We start from the raw sequence: 12,482 nt of genomic DNA on the forward strand, positions 1-12,482 counted from the left end.
ACTTCTATCGCTTTGCCTTAACTGTCCCATAACGTAGAAGTCACGTGCTTCTAAGGAAGACTCTCTCTGCATTTGCTTTCTCCCCGCTGGCTGGCTGAAAAAAATAAATGATTCCTCCAGCTGATGACACAAACTGATACTATTCGAAGTATGCTGCTGTGTGAAAAATCTCCAGCTGTCAGTCAAGAGAGAAGAGATGGTGGAGACAAAGATGAGAAACTCTCAAATACTGCAGACCTTCTCGGGTTGCAAAGCAATGGCTTCTGGCAGACACTGCCATGGCTTGGGGGCCCTCAGCCGTGTAACCAGAAGTCCTGGCTTTGCCAGTTTCTGGGAAGGACAACAAAAACCCACAAATCCAGCAGCTGAGACCATTTAGAGTGGGATTAAAAACTACTACAAGGAGATAAAACAAGAGACTGTGGAGGAGAACGGGGCCTGCCAGGGACCCTGGGCTGGGAAGGGCTCGCTGATGTTGAGAGCCAGAAAAGCCAACTAGAGACAGCTAGAAGAAAGACCCTCCCACAAAGGGGACAGCAATGACCCTAAAACAAAAAAACAGTTTGGTTTGGGTGAGCGGAGAAGGCAAGGTTAGACTAACCACAGCTGTTTGTGTGGTGAGCCGGGCACACGAGGCTGGTAAAGCTTCAGACACACACACACACACACACACACACACACACACACACACACACACACGGGGATCATCACTACTGACGCAGGAAGAAGACTGTACTTCCTGCTCAGATTTATTCAATTGTAGATACCCATGAGAAACAACTCTGTCCCTGCATCTCAGGCCCCTGCATTGGGGCCAAGGTGTAGATTCCTCGGCTCTTGGGCCTCAGAGTCTACTCTAGCTCTGCCCTTCCCTTCTCTCGTGAGTGTGGGAAAACTACTTCCCTGTGAATGTATCTTCAATCCCACACACACACACACACAGTCCCGTATCGTTCCCATAGCAGCTGTAACAAATTGCCATGATGACAGAGGCTTAAAACAACACCAATTTGTTTTCTTATAATTCTGAGTGTCAGGAGGCAAAAAACAATGCATCCCACTGGGCTGAAATCAATCTGACAGCAGAGCCAGCCTCCTTCCTCCCAGGAGCCTCTAGGAAGGATCTGTCTCTTGCCCCTTTCAGCTTCTAGAGGCAGCCCACATTCTTTGGCCCAGAGTCCCTCTGCCTCCTCAAAGCCAGCAATCACATCCCACATCCACTGGGTCTGTCATCACAAGGCCTCCCCCAGCTCCAAATGTCCTCCACTTCTCTTAAAAGAGTGCCTGTGATCGCATCCTATTCCCCTTCGTAATTCAGGGCAATATCTACCTGCAGTTGTTTCATTTCGTTTCTAATGTTTTGCATGTGTATGTACATACACATATGTGCAGTACACGTATGCATATGTGTACGTGGGTTGGTAAGTACGGATGCAAGTACACATGTACAAGTTAGAGCTTGTCAGGAGATGTCTTCCTGGTCACTCTCTCTTCCTCTCTCTCTCTCTCTCTCTCTCTCTCTCTCTCTCTCTCTCTCTCTCGGATGGAGAACTACCAAACAGATGCAGCAACTGTGACTAGGCAGCTTGCTTGGGGGAATTGCGTCTATGTTTCCCGAGTGCCAGGATTACAGTCACCACCGTCTTGCTCAGCATCTCTGTGCATACTAGGGACTGGAGATTCTGGGCTCATGCCTACCCATTGAATCATCTCTTTGGCCCATGCTGCCTAAGTTCTTAATCATAGTGGCAAAGTCCCTATTATTGCCCATGGAGAGTGCAGGCTCTGAATCTTTAAAAGAGCCCATGACAAAACCTCTAACCCTCCTTCTCAATAGCAGTTTATTTCAGGTTCCTTATCCTGCTGAAGGCAGGTCTGTCGTGGGCATGAACCAGAGGTGAGACAAGAAGAAAAGCAAAAAGAAATTATATGCTTAAATTGAAAGAAAGAAAGAAAGAAAGAAAGAAAGAAAAAGAAGCTATTACGCAGCCACTAAATTAAGAAAGTGGAAAGGCACACATGTATAACCCAGCCTAGGGTTTTACAAACATGTGGTAGAGTAGAGGCCCAGAGTGCACAGCAGTGAGGCAAGATACAGGATGCCAGAGTTCACGGTTAATTTATGCATGACTAGACAGCCGTTCCCTTAGGGCAGAAGAGTAAAAGCTGAGCTCCAAAGCAGCAGCACAGACATTGCCTCCCGGGGCCCAGGCAGATAGATCTCCTGTACAGAAATCATCTCTGGGACCAGGCAGGATTGAGACGCAGAGTTTTAAGAAGAGAAGTCACACAGGGTCATGCCCATCTTCCCCTGGCCTGACAGAACCAACATATGGTGGTTTGCAAACTCTCCGGGGAATCCACACAGGCTGTTACTGCCAGCTTCTCCCCGAGAAATGCATGAATTTCTCCTCCTCCTTCTCCTCCTCCTCCTCCTACACCTTGTGGATGTTCAGAGTCAGGCGCAGTGGCGCAGGGCCTCTGGGGAATACTGTGTAGCTAATAATAATGTCAAGCTCCCGGGCTCATATGCATATGCTAATTACCTCCACCCATCTCACCCTACCCACAAGTACCATTTCTGCTCCTCTCCATTCTCCGCCGCCCTCCTACCCACTACATCCCACCTTCCAACTCTCTGGCAACTGAGACATTCCTCCTAAAAGGCTGTGGGCAACATTTCCAATCATAACACATTTCAGTCACAGCTGTAGGGAATCCCCCGGGGAGTGTGAATGGGCGAGTGGAAGCCGCCTCCCACAGCTTAGATTATCTATCTTTTGAAAACAAAGTTGTCAAAAGAAAGTGGCTCCTTTTGAGCCACCAACATGTTAGCACTTGCGTATCTCTGAAAGGAGACAGATTTCTAATCTTTCTTCTTTATAACTAGAAAAGATTTTTTTTTTCTTGTTTAAAGGTTGCATTGGAAGGCTGGGGCCCCACCAAAGGGATGAAGAAATGCTTATTTGGTCCTACTGACAGCAAGCAACTTGGAGACTCTAGGTGCCTAAAGCTGTGTCTGATGGCAGTATTCTGTCAATAAAAACTGTCCCATACATGTCACTGAGTCTTCCATGAAAAGTACAAGGAAACTGCCTCGGAGATAAAGTTGGGGCCTTAGTAGGCTTAGAGTATGTTCTGTATGTTCTTAGGGGTTGGTCTAGCCAACTTTCTGCAAGTAGCAAATTTGGCTTAAAATTTGTCTACAATGAGCAGCCAGGTTTGGGTTCACCGGACCATTGTCCGTTGAGGACCATGTATCCAGGCTAGTGTGATATAGCAAGCTCCGCGCTGTTCTTAGCAGAAGTATTTAGTGGATTCTGTGTGCTGGGCATGGGAGGTATAAAGATGACAGCCAGCAATTCAATGTTTCTAATGTGCTCTCTTGCCTGTTGTTCACTGCTTGTGTGACCTTGCTGAGCTGGGCAGGGGAGACGCAGCTGCCCACCTTCCAAAAAAATGTCAATGTGAGAACTGCGGATGCCACATACTACAGAGGTTCCATGAAATGTCCCCCTAATAAAATTCATAACCAATCCCTGACCTCAAGACTCTTGAGACATTTTACCTGGATGAAAACCCTGAAGGCGATCACTGCTGAAGGCAAGCATTACCTTCAAATGCCTTGGAAGCCTTGCCTTTCAATAACATGTTACTAAGTCTCTAACACAAGCTTCAGAGAGCGCATTAACATTCCTAAGAGAGTATAGAAGAAGAAAGTATTTGTGTTCCAGAGACTAAACATGGATTTGAGAGAGAACACACATGGGCCTGCTCAAAAACACTGATAGGTTCACAGAGATCTATGCAGACGTGCAGAGAGAGGACACAGGTTCAGAGGAAGGAGGGGGCACACGGGCTCAAATGGAAAGACAGTCATAGAGTTCACATGGAAAGTTACACAGTATTTCAAATGGAGCTACTGTGTATGCTCACACAGATACATACAGGGGCCACAGACAAAGACACACAGAGACTCAAGTGGAAAGATGCACTGAAGGCACATCGATATATTAGCATGGATTCACCTAGGAAAGTGTACAAGGATGTTCACACTCACACAGGGAGACACACACGGGTTCACATGAGAAGATGACCATGAGTTCCCATGGAAAAGCACACACTGCTATTCAAACCATGCCACTCAAATGCCCAGTCTTCAGTGAGGTTTCTGTCTCTCAGGTCAGCCACAGCTACGCCGATACACAATGGAACCGGGAAACCCACACCTTTGCGACAGGTATAGTATTCCTTAATCTCCTTTTATAGATGTTATGCCAAAGTCACATTCTGGGATAGCACCAGCTTTTTCACAATCAGGACAAAGTGTATAGGGCTCAAGTGGGAAACTGAGGCCAGTTCTCCACAGTTGCTTATTAGCTGGCAAAAAAATGCACCAGATATAACTTCAGAAGCATGGCTCACCCGAAAGCCACGTGCATGCCTCTCCCTGACTTCTGCACTGCCTTTCCCTGCTCAGCCCCTGGCCTCACCCCTATCCCAAACCCACTTATGTATTCTCTTTTGAATAGTCAATGAATTCTCTGAAGTTTGTCTAGAGGGTGTCTATTGGAAGGCCAAGGCTTTGGGGCATTAAAAGGCCTCAGGCACAGCTCAGATGCCTGTGTGAGCCTTCTTCTCAGGGCCTGCACTGTGTGTCACAACTCCAACTCTATGCACACTTTCCTATCTTCCCTGAGTCCTCTCGGGCTAGTTAGCTGGAAAGAGGGTGGAACCTGACAGTTTCTGTTTGCTGGTCTAGTCTTAGTCCCTAAAACAGAGCCTGGCACATAGTAGGTGCTTAATCCACAGTGTTTGGATAAAATATTTAGCTAAAAAAAAACTACATGCCTACCCTTCATATTCTTCCCTTTTGCTTACAAAAGTCTGTTCTAAAGGACATGCAAGGTCACATCAAACGTTGGGTAGTTTCTCAGAAAACAATGACTTTGAATCCTCACATAGCAAATGGATGGATGAACGGACTGAACAAATGACCTCTGAACGGCAAGGGAAGCGACAGCACATGTTTCTCTGTGCCCTTGTCACAAGCAAGGCACTAATCTGAGGGCTGGAATTTCATGTCCATCTGCCCTGTCATGCGGCCACAGAGAGACGCTCTCCACTGAAGCTACCACAGGAACAGCTGCAGAGGAGCGGCAGGTGGCCAGAGAAGGGTGCAGGTGTCGTTTTTCATGCCTTTCCCGAGACTCCTTCCAAGGGCATGTTTGTAAATGGCTCAAAGGTGACGGGAAATGACACTGCAATAGAGTTTTCCATTTTCCTGACAAACTGTCATAAAAAATAAATGCAATCAGTGGCAGAGCTCTCTGAAGTCACTCCATGCATGGATGGCTGTATCCATGCCAGTGTAACCTGGGATACATAAATAATGGAGGTAACTCCAAGGCCCCTGTTTTTATTTTAGGGGACAGTAGTTTCTGATAGTAGGTCCCTGGTACATGCTCACTGGACTCTGGGTTTTGTCCTCATGGTACCCACACAGGCAATAAACACCTGAGGCAAAAACCACATCCACTTCATCCCTGTGGGTGAACACTAATCACTTGAAAGGGACCCAAGAAGACTGCTCATCTCAAGTCACTGCTGAGTAGAGAGGAGAAGCTGGTTGTCTGAGCAAAGGGCGTGCTCAGCTTGAAGTGCACTGTCAAACTGACCAACTACATGGCAACTGCTAGCTTTGAGTAGTCACAAAGCAGTGTGGTTATGTCCATGAGTTGTTTTTTTTTTATTTTATTTTATTAATTTATTCATATTATATCTCAATTGTTACCCCATCACTTGTATCCTCCCATTCCTCCCTCCCTTCCTCCCGCTTTCACCTTATTCCCCTCCCCTAGGTGTATGACCAAGAGGGACCTCCTCCCCCACTATATGATCATAGGCTATCAAGTCTCATCTTGGTATCCTCTGAGTGCCGCCAAGCCTCCCCACCAAAGGGAAGTGGTCAAATATGGGGCACCAGAGTTCCTGAGTTCTAAGGAACATTGAAGGCTAAACAGAAAGATTAAACATGCAAATTTTAACCACTATTAGAACTAAGTATCGGGCCTAAATCTTATGTCTAACTCCTAGCAACTTGGTGCAGTGGCCAGCCTTTGTATCTGAGCTGGCTGTACCCACCCCCCTTTTACATCTCCTCCCTATACAGCCCTCCATAATCATTCTCTCTCTCTCTCTCTCTCTTTCTCTCTCTCTCTCTCTCTCTCACACACACACACACACACACACTCTCTCTCTCTCTCTCTCTCTCTCTCTCTCTCTCTCTCTCTCTCTCTCTCACGTACACACACATCCTCACTGTCCATACTCTAAAAAGCCTCTCCTAATGACAGTCTCTTTAATAATGCAGGTGGAAGAGAGGACCAGAAAATTGTTATCTTGTTATTCTGCCAGAACCCAAGTGACAGGAGAAAATATTTTCCAGCATTCACATCCTTGAGGTGCTCAGACTTGATTTGCAATTAGCCTGGACTGAGTGCAAGTGGCAATGGAGCACTGTGCATGCCCTGTGCAAAGCATAAATGACACACTTTTTTGCAGAGATTTGAATGCAGAACAAAAGGCACCTTGGAAAGAGCTGCCAGCTAACGAAAGTGCATTCCTGGGTGGCTGGGCTTCAATTAATGGGATGAAGTAAAGCATGTGCTGGTCCAACTTAAAGAACTGGAACGTACGCTCATTTTCTTTAAAATACTACTGAGGATTTTTATTGCTTATTCACACAAGTTCTTTCGGCAAAGAGGGGGAAGAGGTGGGGTGAATTTGTATGTGTAAGCAAATACCAACACCAAAACAGCATTCTCTAGGAAGAAATACCACTCAGGTTTACAGTGCAGCATTTAGGAACTTGAATGTAAATATGTATTAAGAGGTTACCTAACTTTGAAACTATAACTATCCAGTACATGTTTTCAAGTTAATAAATATAAGATATGACAGAGAATGGTTTAGGTATAAAACTTTAGACTCATCTAGGTAAGATAGATAGCATTTTCTTCAAGGCTGCCAAATACAAATGAGCTAAGTATTTTGAACGTAACTTTTACATATGGCTTTCCTGATTGTTTCATAACCATTCTTACTGTATGTAGTTTATAATAAATAAATAAAGTCCATATGCTTAATTAATTAATTAATTTCTAAAAATAGGCTGCTTGGGGGATTGGGATGGCCACATTTCTGCAGTGATCACTTCCCCCTAGCAGCCTGTGCATACAGTTATGTCAAGGCGTTCTACTGAGAATAATGTGGAAACTAGGAGGCCATAGAGGCCTCCAGTTCACAGATGCTAAGATATAAAAACAAGCTTGGTGGGCCAGGCAGTGGTGGCGCACGCCTTTAATCCCAGCACTTGGGAGGCAGAGGCAGGTGGCTCTCTGTGAGTTCGAGTCCAGCCTGGTCTACAAAGCAAGTCCAGGACAGTAAAGGAGACACAAAGAAACCTTGTCTAGAAAAAAAAAAAAAAAAAAAAAAAAAAAAAAACAAGCTTGGTGAATGTGAAAAGAGAAAAATTAAGTTGCCCTTAAGAGTGTTCTGAGAACACCTAAGAATTCTAAGGAAATCTACACAAAGCTAGACTCAAAGACTCTTAATTCTGTATGAGGCTGTTGGGCAGCCTCTCCCAATCCTTGACCTCTCATGGGAATGAGCGCTCAGTGAAGAACACATGTGCAAGTTCCATGGGAGATGGAATAAAAACATCAGGGAAGACAAGGGTTAACAGAGTCATGGCAGCCTGTGTTTGAATTTGGAGAACACCTTGTAAATTGTTTACACGGATGTGACATCGTTTACATGATAATTTTATGCTTTTCAGCACACAGAGGAAATAAAGCATGTTAGATGCCGTAACAGGATCGTTAATTCTATTAATGGATCAAGGGCTGTGTCTAGACCACCCCCATCCCTTCCTCCTGGTGATAGATCTCAAGACACCCTAAACTACATTCTGTCCTCTTCAGACAAAGGCCAGTGGGAAGTAGAGTGTTTCCTAGAGAAAGAATATTTGCTAGTGCCAGGAATGTCTGTGACGCCTCAGGCAACGTGTCAGAAAAGGTTTAGTGGTTTCCTCCCCCTGAAAGAACGGACTCAAGAGCTTTGTCCATAAGACACATTTCAGAGAAACAAGCATGTGTCGGGGGAGGCACTAAGATGCCTGCACTTGGTCCTGTTGCTGTGCCGTCCACCCACACTGAGTCAGCTCCACTCAAGTGGAGATGCTGGGAGCAGAGCAGAATAGATTACAGTGGGGTGTGCTCCACTCCAGGGTGGCAAGAGGCCTCTCCTCACATCTCATTACTTCACCTGCAATTTCCGTAGAGTACCCTCCAAACTGGGAAAGATGGGGAAGCTGTGGGAAAGGCTGGCATTCGAGAGACTGAAGACTCACAGTTTATCCTGAAAAATACTCTGTGTCATCAGTGTATAAATAGAATTATAGCTCCAACAGCAAGAAGCCCTCATACAAAAGTGCCTAAGTGAGGTAAAATTAAATGCCTATGAAAAATGCCTCTCTGTGCACCCACGCTGTCTGCTCAACCCTTTTCATGGCATTCCCCATTTGTCTTTATTTTCATTTAGAGCCCAGCAGTGTGCTGTCTTTTACTCAAGGCTCACTCCCTCACAGTCATGAGTGGGTATGTGCCATCCTCACCCATGGAGCTACATGCAAGAAAGAAATTACTTATTGATTTTCCTTTCTGTGGGATGGTGTTTGGGGGTGGTTTCTCAAAATAGACATGCAATGCATACAATGCCAACTGGGAGGACCGGAACTAGATGCCATGCTGGGCTATCCTGGCACTGCCAGCCCCTGCTGGTAGATACCACTGGCAGGGATGTCTCTTTTGATGAGCAAAGCGCATACACTTTAGAAGTTAGGGTAATGAAAAAGGAATGGTTTCAGATAAAAAGTGATGGTGTCAGCTCTGAGCAAGTAAAGCAGTGTAGTGTGAATGTCCTTTTACTCTTTCCTTCTAAAAGGGTTTAGGGTAGAAAGATGGCTCCGTGGGTAAGTTTACTTCTTTAGAGACATAAAAATCTGAATGTGAATCCCAGCAAACATGTAAAAGGCTCAGAATGACAGTGCATGTCTGCTACATAGTGCTGGGGTCATAGGTCGCAGAAGGTAGAAACAGGTAGATGCCAGGGATCTTCTGGATATTCTAGGCAAAACGAAAAGCTCTAGGTTCAGTATAGACCCTGGCTTGAGAAATAAGGTGAAGAGTGAGAAAGGAAGACGCCCGATGTCAACATGCATGGCACATGCCAAAGCACAAATGCCTACACACAAACATACACCATGTGCATATAGAAAGCTTGTTACGGATGGTGTCATAGTTTGTGTGATGTTGCTATAACAGGTTACATGAAACTGGATGAATAGTAATGCTAACAAAATTAGTTCTGGTGGTCCTGGAAGAGAGTTTATCTCACACTGAGGGGCCAACCAGCAAGGGCCTTCCTGCCATGTCGGTCTATGACAGAAGAGCTTGAGTTAGCAAATCATTTCCTAACCAACCCCTTCCACAGTAAGGGACATGAGTAACAGTAACATGAGTCCACACATAAGGACAGACTGTGGGACCTAACCATCCTTTGAGCTCCCCATGGATAGCATTACAAAAGGAAATAAGAGCAAGAACTCAAGGCAGGAACCTGGAGGCAAGAACCAAGGAAGTCACAGAAGAGTGCTGCTTATTGGTTTGTTCCTTGTGGTTTACTCATCCTGCTTTTTTTTTAATAACCCAGGACCACTTGGTCAGAGGTGGCCTTGCCCACAGGACCACTCGTTCAGGAGTGGCCTTGCCCACAGTGAGCTTGACCTTTCCATATTAATCACTAGTCAAGAAAATGCCCCCACAAACATGCCAATGGGCCAACCTAATGGAGTCATTTTCTCAACCGAACTGCCCTCTCCCTAGCAGACCCTTGCATATACAAAGTTAATAATCTAAGCAGAGCATCTGGGAAAGGGGGAGGTTAGCTAACTAGAGGCAAGGTATCTTGTATGGTGCACTGGGGCAATGAGCATTTTGGACTTTGAGGGCTGATCCTAAATCAGAAGTGAGAAAAATTAGTTAACCTGGACATTTAGGGTAGATGGTTACAGTGGTTCTTGTTTGAATCATGAACTATTACTAGAAATGGTGTCTAGCTTCCTATAGGTCTAACGTATAGCATGCAGGCCAGCTGCCCAGGCTGGCTGCTACGGGGTGCCAATCAGCTGTTCTCACACTGGTCTACCTGGCGCCAGTGTATCTGTCCCACTGCATCTCTCTCTTCTACTCAGTCAGCTTGATTATTTTTTGTAGCTGAAGGATGGTGCATAGAGTATATTCCCCAGCACCACCACAGACTATAGCACCAGCCAAAATGACATCCAGCAGTCTTTGGCATCACAGTACAGAGAGCCACTCACAAGCCTAATGGTGATGTTGCTTTTCCCAGCTGCTGCAGATACTCAACCTATAAAAAGTACATTGTGGATGGATGGTCTTCCTCCCTCACCACAGACTAATTCTGTATTTGGAGACTACAGATGTGATCCACAAACCCTGCTAGTCTCTATTTTCTCCATGGCTTATATGCAAAGTCCCACCTCATCTTCACGGTCTGGGGATTTAAGCCATAGACCCGAGAGATACACAGAATCAAAGAAAAGCTTTCATCCATCCAACCACTGCAGTGGGAGCCTGGGCTGTTGGAGGTTCTGTGGAGATCCTGTTGGCACTTGCAGCTGAGTCCCATTATTCTCCTCCTATAACAAGCCTTCTTGCTACAGTGTGCCCCTGAGCCCTAACTTCTGCTGTCAGGATTAAATCACAGTAGAAGGTGGGAGGAACAGCCAGCTGTACTGACTGTACCAAATGACAGAGAGAGAGAGAGAGAGAGAGAGAGAGAGAGAGAGAGAGAGAGAGAGAGAGAGAGAGGACCGTTCAGACCTCATTTTGAAAAACCATACTTGAACGTGCTCAAGACACACCCTGCTCAGTGCAAGGAATAGGCAAATTTTTGAAGACAACTGTTGTTCAAGGTAATCTTCCCCACCATCCGGTTCTATAGGAAGCTTAGTGAGGGAATGGGGAGGGCTCTGATTAAGTCCGGTCCTTTTCAGTGGTAAAAACTAGTAAAAGAGACAACTAAGGGACACTGGGACACACACTCTTCCATAAGCAAGCAGGTTAAGCACAGAAAAGCTACACTCAAGAAAGTCTCTAAAGGCATTTACATTCATGCTAGAAAAATGTCAGAAAAGACACTTAAGAAACCTCTAAAGACATTGACATACATGCTAGGGGGAAATGTCCTACAGAAGTCTTTTGGGCTTCCTTTGGATGCAACAACATGGAGAAATTCAACCTGCTGAAAAGGAGGAACAGGACTTCTTTGAGCAACCATGCAAACTCCAGCCCTGACTCAACTGAGGGCTGTGCATGGACATGCAGGTCTCATGCATGCTCTCAGCCGGCTTCCGTGGCAAGATGATGTAAGCAAGTACTTTCGTCACAGTGTCTAGAATGACACTGACCAAAAGGAACTCAACAAATTACCTCTCAGGTTTTTAATACGTCACTCTCTAATGAATTATATACTATATAAGTTAATGTTAGACTCAAATTTTAAAGGATGAACCTGTATGATCAAAATGACCTGCTGACGCTAGAGATGTAGCATAGTAGCAGAACAGAGCACTTGCCTAGCATGTACAAGGTTCTGAGTTCAACTCCCAGCATCAGTATTACACACTTCTAGACTAAAGAGATAAAACAATCTGTCCATTTATTTATTATTAAATGTATTTGTTTTTAACTTATTCACGTTATATCCCAATTGTAGCCTCCTCTCTTGTGTCCTTCTAGTCCCTCCCTCCTTCCCTCCCTCATTCCCCTCCTCCCCTAGTCCTCAGAAAGGGGACACCCTTCTCCCCTACCATCTCACCCCAGCCTATTAATTCTCATCTGGACTGCCTGCATCTTCTTCCTCTGTGTCCTTACAAGCCACTCCACCAGGGAGAAGTGTCAACGAGTGAGCAGCAGAGTCCGCGTCAGAGGCAGCCCCCACTCCCCCATATTATGGGATCCACACGGAGACTGTGCTGCCTATCGACTACATCTGAGCCGAGGGTCTCGGTCCTCTCCATGCATGGTCTTTGGTTGGAACACCAACCTCTGCAGGGCACCCTGGACCTAGACTTGTTAGCTCCCTTGGTCTCTTTGTGGTGCTCCTGTCCCCCCCCCGGGATCTTCTACTCTCCACCTCTTCCATAAGACTCCCTGCACTCTGTCCCAAAGTTTGGCTGTGAGTCCCGGCATCTGTTTCAATCCCCCACTGGGTAGAGTCTTACAGAGGATCTTTATGGTAGGCTCCCATCCTGTTCTTTCTCTTCAACAATGTCCAGTATCTGTTTTATTTGCCATTATGAATAAGAATTAAGCATCCTCCCTGGGGTCTTCCTT

This window comes from Acomys minous (assembly GCF_964271855.1).
Source record: "Acomys minous genome assembly, chromosome: 5".
In the NCBI taxonomy this organism is placed as follows: domain Eukaryota; kingdom Metazoa; phylum Chordata; class Mammalia; order Rodentia; family Muridae; genus Acomys; species Acomys minous.